This window comes from Pinus tabuliformis, chromosome 9 (genome assembly GCF_031772625.1).
Source record: "Pinus tabuliformis cultivar Carrire ecotype Pingquan chromosome 9, CPIR1, whole genome shotgun sequence".
Classification (NCBI taxonomy): domain Eukaryota; kingdom Viridiplantae; phylum Streptophyta; class Pinopsida; order Pinales; family Pinaceae; genus Pinus; species Pinus tabuliformis.
The window spans coordinates 190,041,275-190,051,331 of NC_142307.1; the positions used below are offsets into that span (position 1 = coordinate 190,041,275).

Genomic DNA, 10,057 nt, shown 5'->3' on the forward strand with positions numbered 1-10,057 from the left:
GATTGACTTGATTCTTGCACCACTGGAAAATTATTTAATTGAAATTTATAGGGCTTTATGCATGAGGAAGAATGATTTACCCCACATAAACATCATTTAAGACCTCAAAATGGCCCCATAAATTTCAAAGCCCAATTCTAGAAGGCGCCCCATTGATAAAATAACTCATGTAAGATGATTCCTTGAATTCTTCCAATTTAGAAACATAAAAATGAATATAATATTATATAGTGATCAAATCTAAATTAGACACACACAAAAGATGTGTACACAAGAAAATAAAATAAAATTAAACATAACATCTTTATAAGAAAATAGGATGGATAAATACATGGATAAGTTTGTTCTAAACCTACAAATTTTAGGAGTTGGAAAGTACAACATATTTTTGTGTTAATAAAGAAAATAACAAATAAAGAGGAAACTTCTATAAAAGGAAAAGATGTACATCTTGAAGAAAATATGAGCATGCGAAAGATATTCTCACTATTGAAATTTGACTTGAACTCACATAAGAATAAAAAATTTATTACATTTCATTATTTTACCATTCCTTAATTTACATTTACATAAATTAATGAACAATTAAGCATGACACCTCTACAATATAAAAGTATATATAACTATAAATTCATTACATAAATTAATAAACAATTAAACATGACACCTTTAGAATATAGAATTATATATAACTATAAATTCATTACATAAATTAATAAACAATTAAACATGACACCTCTACAACATAAAATTATATATAAGTATAAATTCACAAAAACAATTAAAAGAAACATTTATAAAAAATTAAACATGACACCCCTACAATATAAAATTATATATAACTATAAATTCATAAAAACAATTAAAGAAAATATTTATAAAAAAGAATAGATTCTTGTATGCATTTGAAGAACATAATCAGTATTCTAATTTGACTTTCAATAAGCAATTAAACATGACACATCTACAATATAAAATTATATATAACTATAAATTCATAAAAACAATAAAAGCAAACATTTATAAAAAAGCATAGATTCTTGTATAGTGTTTGAGAAACATAATCAGTATTCAAATTTTACTCTCAATAAACAATTAAACATGACACCTCTACAATATAAAATTATATATAACTATAAATTCATAAAAACAATTAAAGAAAACATTTATAAAAAACACAGGTTCTTGTATAGCGTTTGAAGAACATAATCACTATTCCAATTTCACTTTCAATAAACAATTGAACATGACACACCTACAATATAAAATTATATATAACTATAAATTCATAAAAACAATTAAAGAAAACATTTATAAAAAAGCACATGTTCTTATATAGCATTTGAAAAACATAACCAGTATTCAAATTTGTCTTTCAATAAACAATTAAACATGACACCTTTACAATATAAAATTATATATAATTATAAATTCATAAAACAATTAAAGAAAACATTTATAAGAAAACACAGGTTCTTGTATAGCATTTGAAGAATATAATCACTATAAACAATTAAACATGATACATCTACCATATAAAATTATATATAACTATAAATTCATAAAAACAATTAAAAAAAACATTTATAAAAAAACACAGGTTCTTATATAGCGTTTGAAAAACATAACTAGTATTCGAATTTGACTTTCAATAAACAATTAAACATTACACTTTTACAATATAAAATTATATAAAATTATATATAACTATAAATTCATAAAAACAATTAAAGAAACCATTTATAAAAAAACACAGGTTCGTGTATAGCGTTTGAAGAACATAATCACTATTCAAATTTGACTTTCAATAAACAATTAAACATAACACCTCTACCATATAAAATTATATATAACTATAAATTCATAAAAACAATTTAAAAAAACAGTTATAAAAAAATAATTTTGATATAACATTTGAAAAATAATTACCATTCAAATTTAACTTTGAATATCATATACAAATAAAAAAATTCATTATATTTTATTATTTTTCAATTTGCAAATATATAAATTAATAATAAATTTATTTTTAAAACAAATAGATTTAAAAAATTATAAGATTAATGATTATTTAGAACTAACACATCATCGCAATATAAGCAAGCCACCTACGTATGAGAAAATGATGGATAAACATGTGAATGAGTTTGTGTAAGCCTACACATTTTGGGGATTGGAATCTATTACAGCACTGACAATGGGAATTAGGGATTCGAAATTACAACAATTAATAAGAAATAAAAAATTACATAAATAAGTTATAAAATGTTAATGTTAAAGGGTCAGAAGAAAAAATAATTATAGAGAATATTTTTAAAGAAAATAATGAGTAAATCGTTGTATAGAAAATCAAAAGATATCCAATCTTTAAATTTGACATTCATATATAAATAAAAAATACAGTATAATCTATTATTTTTAGTTAAAATGACATTACATTGTTATAATTTTTTTAGCAGAATTTAATAATAATATTAAGTAAAATTCAACTCAAACTATCTTAACCACTTAAATTGCTTTTCAAACCATATTTAAAATATTAAGTAAAAATCAACTCAATTCGGTGAAGCCTTCCCAATATTATAGGTCGTTCAGTTAACCCACTTAAGTAAAAAATTGGTTGATAGCTGAAACAATGAGATCTACGACGAGAAAACTACCAATCGTCTAACATGCGATCAGACGGTGTAGCCTAGTGTAGAGTGGCAATCGTGAGAGTTCTTCTGAAAAAAACACATTACGACGTAATCAACTTTCTCACTATCTTAAATGATAATTAAATGATGTTAATAATGATTATTTAAAAAACATATGATTTAAATAATACTCTTTAATTATTCAAATAATTTCCAATATAATCTTAAACACAATTAATAATGGGAAAAACAATCAAAAACATTTAATAATGGGAAGTTCGTCCGGTCTTTATACAATCTGCAATCTATTTTATGGTAAAGGTTTTATACAATTATTTATAACGAAATTAAATCCCTTTACCTACAAGATTTCGCATTTCAATGTAGTAAATAACATATATATATAGAGAGATAATCTCAATATAACTAATATAAAAAAATGTTTCGGGTGATTATGCCAGAGGTGAATAACTTGATAACATTTGTTTTTATTTGATTTGGTAGATGTTTAATCATATTATATTTACTAACATTCTCACAGCGTGAGATTATTAACTGCATGTAGAAGAAAGCACGAAATCATAATAAGCTTTTCGTATGGCTCTCAGTTAATTTATCTTAAATGTGTTAAGATATAGGGAATTTATAATTACATTATTTATCAATAGTGACGTAATATAAAATAAAAATAAAAAGATGGATTTTAGAGAAAATTAAATGATATATTTTATAATATTTTAATAATAGAATATTGGGAATTTATAATTACATTATTTATGAATATTGAAGAAATAAAAATATATATATATATATATATATATATATATATATATATTTATTAGGTTGTTTGTGTTTGTCAGAGATTATTACTGATTTTAGTTTTAGCAGATTTTAGATTTTATTTTTGGTTTGAGAAAATGTTTTAAATTTTATTTTTGTTGTGAGGATCACTTTGGGATAATATTGTGCCTAGGCTACATCATTCTTTAACCACTGACTTTTAACTACTAATTTTTCACATTACACACTAACTTAATAGTATACTCATCTCTATTTATTTTAAATCATAAACCAAAAAATACATATGGATTTTAAAGAAAATTAAATTGTATATATTTCATAAAATTATATATTAGTGGTTCCACTAATAAAGAAAATTACATGATTTAATGTTTTATATAATAATTAAGATATGTTATATAATAATTAAGATATAGTTTTTTTTTTCATCATTTTATAAACAATAGAATTTCCATTATTAATTCTGAATTGACTTTTGGACAATGATATTGAGATGAACGAACATGGACAACAACGTTTATTGCTTCGTTGTAATCGATTGGGAATGGCATAGCGGAATATACTTCGGATATGTGGCTAGAGTTACGTCCGATGACGAACTTTGCAACCGACGAGAAAATTCGAGAGAGAGGGATCCAACGACAAAATTTCGATGACGAACTTTGCAAGCGACGATAAAAACTCAGAGACAGGAATCCAACGACGAACTTTCAAAGCGACGAGGAAAATTGGAGAGGAGTCGGTAGAGCATAAACTCGTTGCGGGGAAGCTCAGGGAACTGGACACATATACTAAATAAGGTACGGTATGGATCTCATGCATTTTTATTGTAATCGAATCTAGTGTGTTACCTCGCCTCATTTTTCATCTTTCGGGTAGTCGTTGGCACCCAGAATCAATGGGATCTGTGAATTCTGTTCCTAGCGTCCTATCTGCAGTAAAATTAACTGGAACTCGAAGAACTGAGAGTTTTCCAGTTTGACGTTTTTTATATGTTTTTAGATATAGCTAAAGCTTTAGAAAGGGTTGTCGGTATTGCAATTAACGGTCTTAGATGTTTTGTATTTGGGATATGCCGATTTCCCTGATTGATTTTCTCAACACTTTCAGGAGACTTTGTAGCCATGGCTTTTGAGTTGACCCTTTCCCCCCTTTTCGTTGCCTTCTCATTTATAGGATTTAGTTTCCTGCTTTGAAGAATTTCGCAGCATGAATTTGAAGGTTCTCGATTCGCAGTTGTTGAATTTCTTTGTCTTTGGTTGAAGCCAGACTTTGTTTTAATAAATTAAGCTTTCTGCTGTACAGTGGGCAAAAAATCTGCAGAAGAAAGCTTGGAAACAAGGTTGGCATCATGCCGATAAATCAATTGGAGGTATTAACTGCCTTGGACCGGGCAAAAGTGCAATGGTACCACTTTACTGCCATCGTTATTGCAGGAATGGGCTTCTTCACTGATGCTTATGACTTGTTCTGCATCTCCACCATCACGAGTCTCCTTGGAAGGATTTATTACTTCGACGAGGCCAGTAGTAGTCCCGGTATACTACCTAAACCTGTTGCGGTTGCTGTGATGGGAGTGGCTTTATGCGGAGCACTTTGCCGGGAGCTCTTCTTTGGATGGATGGGCGACAAAATCGGACGAAAGAAAGTCTTCGGAATAACCCTTCTGCTCATGGTCTTTGCCTCCATAGCATCAGGTCTTTCTTATGGCAAAACACCCAAAGCCGTATTAACCACGCTCTGCTTTTTCAGATTCTGGCTCGGCTTCGGCGTCGGCGGAGATTATCCTTTATCTGCCACCATTATGACCGAGTATGCCAACAAGAAAAACCGAGGGAGGTTCATCGCAGCAGTGTTTGCGCTCCAAGGATTCGGGATTCTAGCCGGCGGCGCGGTGGCCATTTCCGTCTCTGCGGTATTCAATAGAAAATACCACCGCCCCGCATACAGTGACAGTCATGCAGGTTCGATAGGTCCTGAAGCCGATTTTGTATGGCGGATCATTCTTACGTTCGGGGCCATTCCCGCTGCGTTTACATACTACTGGCGAATGAGAATGCCGAAACGGCTCGCTACACGGCGCTCATAAGAAGAGACGCAAATCAGGCTGCGGCCGACATGTCTAGTGTTCTTAACATAGAAATCGAAGTAGACCAGAGGAGGGCCGAAGAGATTGCAATGACCAGGCCGCGGTTCAGTTTATTTTCCAGAGAGTTCGCAAGGCAACACGGCTTGCACCTACTGGGCACTGCAAGCACATGGTTTCTGGTGGACATCGTGTTTTACAGCCAAAATCTTTACCAGAAGGACAAGTTCAAGAAATTGGGATGGCTTCCAGACCCCAAGTCAATGAACGCCATTGAAGAAGTCTATCAAATAGCAAGATCCCAGTTGATTGTTGCTGCGTGGTCAACCGTCCCGGGCTACTTCTTCACAATTGCCTTCGTTGATCGCATGGGTAGAAAACGTATTCAGCTGATGGGATTCTTCTTCATGACACTCTTCACGTTCGCGTTTGCTATTTCATACAACAGTTCGCAAAAACATGTCATCGGCCTGAAGATCGCACTTTATTCCTTCACCTTCTTCTTTTCAAACTTCGGTCCAAATGTTACCACATTCATCGTGCCGGCGGAAATCTTCCCGGCAAGGCTTCGTTCTACATGCCACGGCATCTCCGGAGCAGCAGGTAAAGCAGGAGCCGTAATCGGAACCATCGTTTTTCTCTACGCAGCTGACCTAACGGGTAATAAAGCCACAGTTTCTCTGCTACTCTTAGCAGTAACAAGCGCTCTAGGGTTCTTTTTCACATTCCTGATTCCTGAGTCAATGGGCAAATCACTCGAAGAAATCTCTGGCGAGAATGATGAAGAGCAAGCAATCCAGCTTGGACACTCCCAATCATCTACATCAAGAATTGCCCCAAGTGAATAGTCGGTAAATCTCAATTGACCTGAACAGTTGTGAAATTATTTTAATAGTTAGAGCGATAATGTAATCTAATCGGCTGCAACACATATAATTCAGATATTTACTTGGATTTATACCTTGACAATATAACTAGATGCGCATTTAGGCTTTGATTGTCCGAATTTTCCATTCCATTCCTTCTCATGTCCAATACTTTACTGGTAGTTAATTTCAATTAAATTGTGATTGTTTCAAGGCCTTCAAGCTCACAAATAGTGGGTTTTACAGAGTTATAAAGCTTGACTGTTCTAGGTTTATTATTTGGAATTTCAATCTTCCACATAGTATTAAGGTGCCCATTGTTTAATTCCTATGAAACTTATGTATTAGTGTAACACTTTCAAAACCTACCGGGTTTTCCACAGTCTTAGAGGTTCATTCAACTGCCAGGGAATCGTTATCTGGCATCTTCTTCATACAGCCGAAAACTGAGATTATTTTATATGAGGACGCTCTTCACACAGGGAGAGCCCAAACCTAAGGACACATCTGATATGCGGTGTTTTTCACACAAAGAGGTTAAATGATGATTTCTTATTTAGCTCCTCCCTCTTGCTCCAAAAAGAAATGTTCCACGTTAACTAACCATTTATTAAAGGCCAATTAGCCAAAAGTCCCCAAACTAACATGTATCAACGGCCAATTTCCCAAATGTACCCAGCTCTTTCACATTTGTAAGGTGATTTCATGGTTAGCTTCCATCCTCATGTGATAGAAAAGATATTATATATTAGTTATCATGCCCTTATATCTAGAAAGTTATAGATGTTGGTAAAGAATATGTTTTAATTTTTCGTTGTTTTCAGAGTTCTTTTATTGATTTCCCACTCTTTGGGTAGCAATCTTTTTATTTTGCTCTTCTTTTTTGTTTTGGGTAGGAACTGGCACACTATTTTTACTTGAGTGCATGCATAGGTTCTTATCTTTCTTCTTTAATACCCATCCCATGCATAGGTTCTTACCTTTCTTCTTTAATACCCATCCCCTAAGGATACAAGTAGCACTCTTTTTGAAAACCCCTCTGGTAAGATGGCAAAATGTTGAGCCATTTAATTATTCCTAAAATGACCAACTAACTACTACACATTAATTTATTAACCCGAGGTCTGTTTTTATGTTTCATGATTATCATCACAGTTTCTGCAGGAGAAATACGGATATGACTAGTTATTATGATCTTATTGAAAAGAAAAGATGCAATATCAAAGGAATCAACTCAAGATGCAATCTCTAATTATCACAAACTATTCAAAACATTAACTTCTACAGGCTTCGGAAGGAAACAACAAAAGGAAACATTTTGAACATCAAGTTGTTTCTTAGGGAACAACAACTACATAATAGAAAGACAACACTACAAAATCATATTGTTGAAAGTGATTAAGCAAACATAATAGAAATCTATGATAATCTATAGAAAATCGAAATAAAGAGTGATACTCTTAACAAATTAACTATAATAAATCTATTCTATAGTGATTTCCATCAACCTAATTCAAAATAAAACATTCAATGTAACAAGCAATAAACAAGAAATTAAGAACAATTGCACACATAGAAATAGCTTGAAGAGTAGAATCAAACACCAATTTAGTAATACAAGAGAAGACAACGAGTATCAGGCCCAAATCCGGAATCAAACTGCCTTATGAAGAAATCAGCACAACATACTAAATTTGAGTAATAAACACTTCCATTCAATTGCAGAGAATGAGTTACAATTAATGTATTTGCAAGTTTAAGCTTGTGTCAAAAATAATATTACAACTTTAAACAACCCCTTTCAAGGCTTAATTCTTGTTTTTATATTGTACGAGTGAAAGATAAAGATCAGAGAATCTATTTTTAATAACAAGCGATCCTAAGAATCTAAAGATTCTCAGGATTCTCATTAATCTATAAAGAGCTTAATACATCTGGAAGACAAAGTTGAGAGGTCATTTTTAACTCATTCGCTCCCAACAGAGTATAAGAGCTTGAGGCTTATGCGATCTCCCACAACGATTCCAAGAAGCAACATCAAATATCAATGTATCAATAGATTTTTGTCCAATTATAAGGATATGTTGGTTAGGAAATGGCACTTTAATGATCGAATATGTTCATAAAATAATAAATTCATATAAAATACTACTAATTACACAAATTAGCATAGTCTAATTATAAGAAATACTTAGAAAATAGCATGAAAACAAAGCATTAAGGCAAGGAAAAAATGATAATTATGAGGCCTAACATAATGATATTCAGATTCACCCCTTCTACATTGATGTGTAGAAAATATTCTCATTCACCTCTGAGTTTCTTTCCACCAAATTGTTCAAATTTGTAGCTATGATATTTTCTTCTCACATGCTTTTGTTGTGGCCCAATTTTGTCACATTTTGGACACCTTATCCTACTACCTTTCATAATATCCTATTTCATTTTTACCATTTTTGACACCTCAAATCCATCATATCATTGTTAAATGGTTCTAGTTAACGAATGGAGGCAAAAGTCACAATTAGGCCCATTTTCATGTCTTTGGTTAGTCTAGATAGATGTTAAGAAAATTCATATTCTTTTGACTAAATTTGACTATAAATTGACTAAGATTCTTAAACATGAGGTTAGAAACATGATGGCATTGACAAATCATTGTTGTTTCAACATTTCAGTTCGTTCAGTACCATGTTCCATAATTCGGTACCAGTCAACTTGATGGTGATTCTAAGGTAGCTTCTTGTGTTCTTTGACAACAATGACAACGACTCCCTCTTAACGATAGTACCACAACTATGGATATGATAGACTATATGGTGATCTTCGAGAATCTAACTTACCTTAATTAATTTCAAATCATATTTGTACTATTTTTCTTGTTCATTCAATTAAACCTATTTTTGGGTTGTGATCTCTTTAAAAGAGAAACTAGGAGTGTTACGAGGGTTGGAAAGCAAGAAGGAGAGAATAGTGATCTTGAATATTTTCAAAAACTCTGTTTATTTCAACTTGGAACTATTGTGTATATGTATTGTTGAAATATTGATTAATATATTAATCTTGGCTTCTATTTCATGATTTTATGTGTCATTGATGTGAAATTCTATTGTTGTAGCTTAGCTTGTCTAAGGTAGTGGTCAGGAGCCCCCCCCACCCTCTGTCAAGTTGTAGTTCATTTGAGTTAGAGTAGTAATAGATGTGTGGTGATATAGCATACCTGTAATCTGGATTATGATATTTGACTGTGATTGCAGTTAACTGAATTTTCCAATTTTGAATATTTGATTCTCAGATTTATCTTTCAAAATAATTCTTATTCTTTAGATTTATAGTTTGCAATTGAAGAATTGAATTTACAGTCTGAAGATTGAAGCACTCTCAATGAAAAACTCTTGGATTTAGAGAATTTCAGCTTGTATATTTTAAGGTCTGAAGTGAAGTATTCGAGTTATTTCTGAATTAAATTTCTATTTTGCAATTTTAACACGATACTTTGTAATCAGAAATTGTCAAGTGGATGCTTATTGATTTGAAAACAAACTAAATTGTGAATCCCTTCATTCCAATATTAAGTTGTTTATAGTTCATTTTCAAGACAGAAACAAGAGATGCATGATTAATATTGTAGTTTTATCTTTGTTGAATGATCTTTTGCTTTTGAACTG

General features: G+C 31.4%; 1 pseudogene; it reads left to right on the top strand.

The window, feature by feature from the left end:
• The first annotated feature begins 4,788 nt into the window (after nt 1-4,788).
• Nucleotides 4,789-6,371, top strand: LOC149147776 (low affinity inorganic phosphate transporter 1-like; annotated as a pseudogene).
• The last annotated feature ends 3,686 nt before the right edge of the window (nt 6,372-10,057 follow it).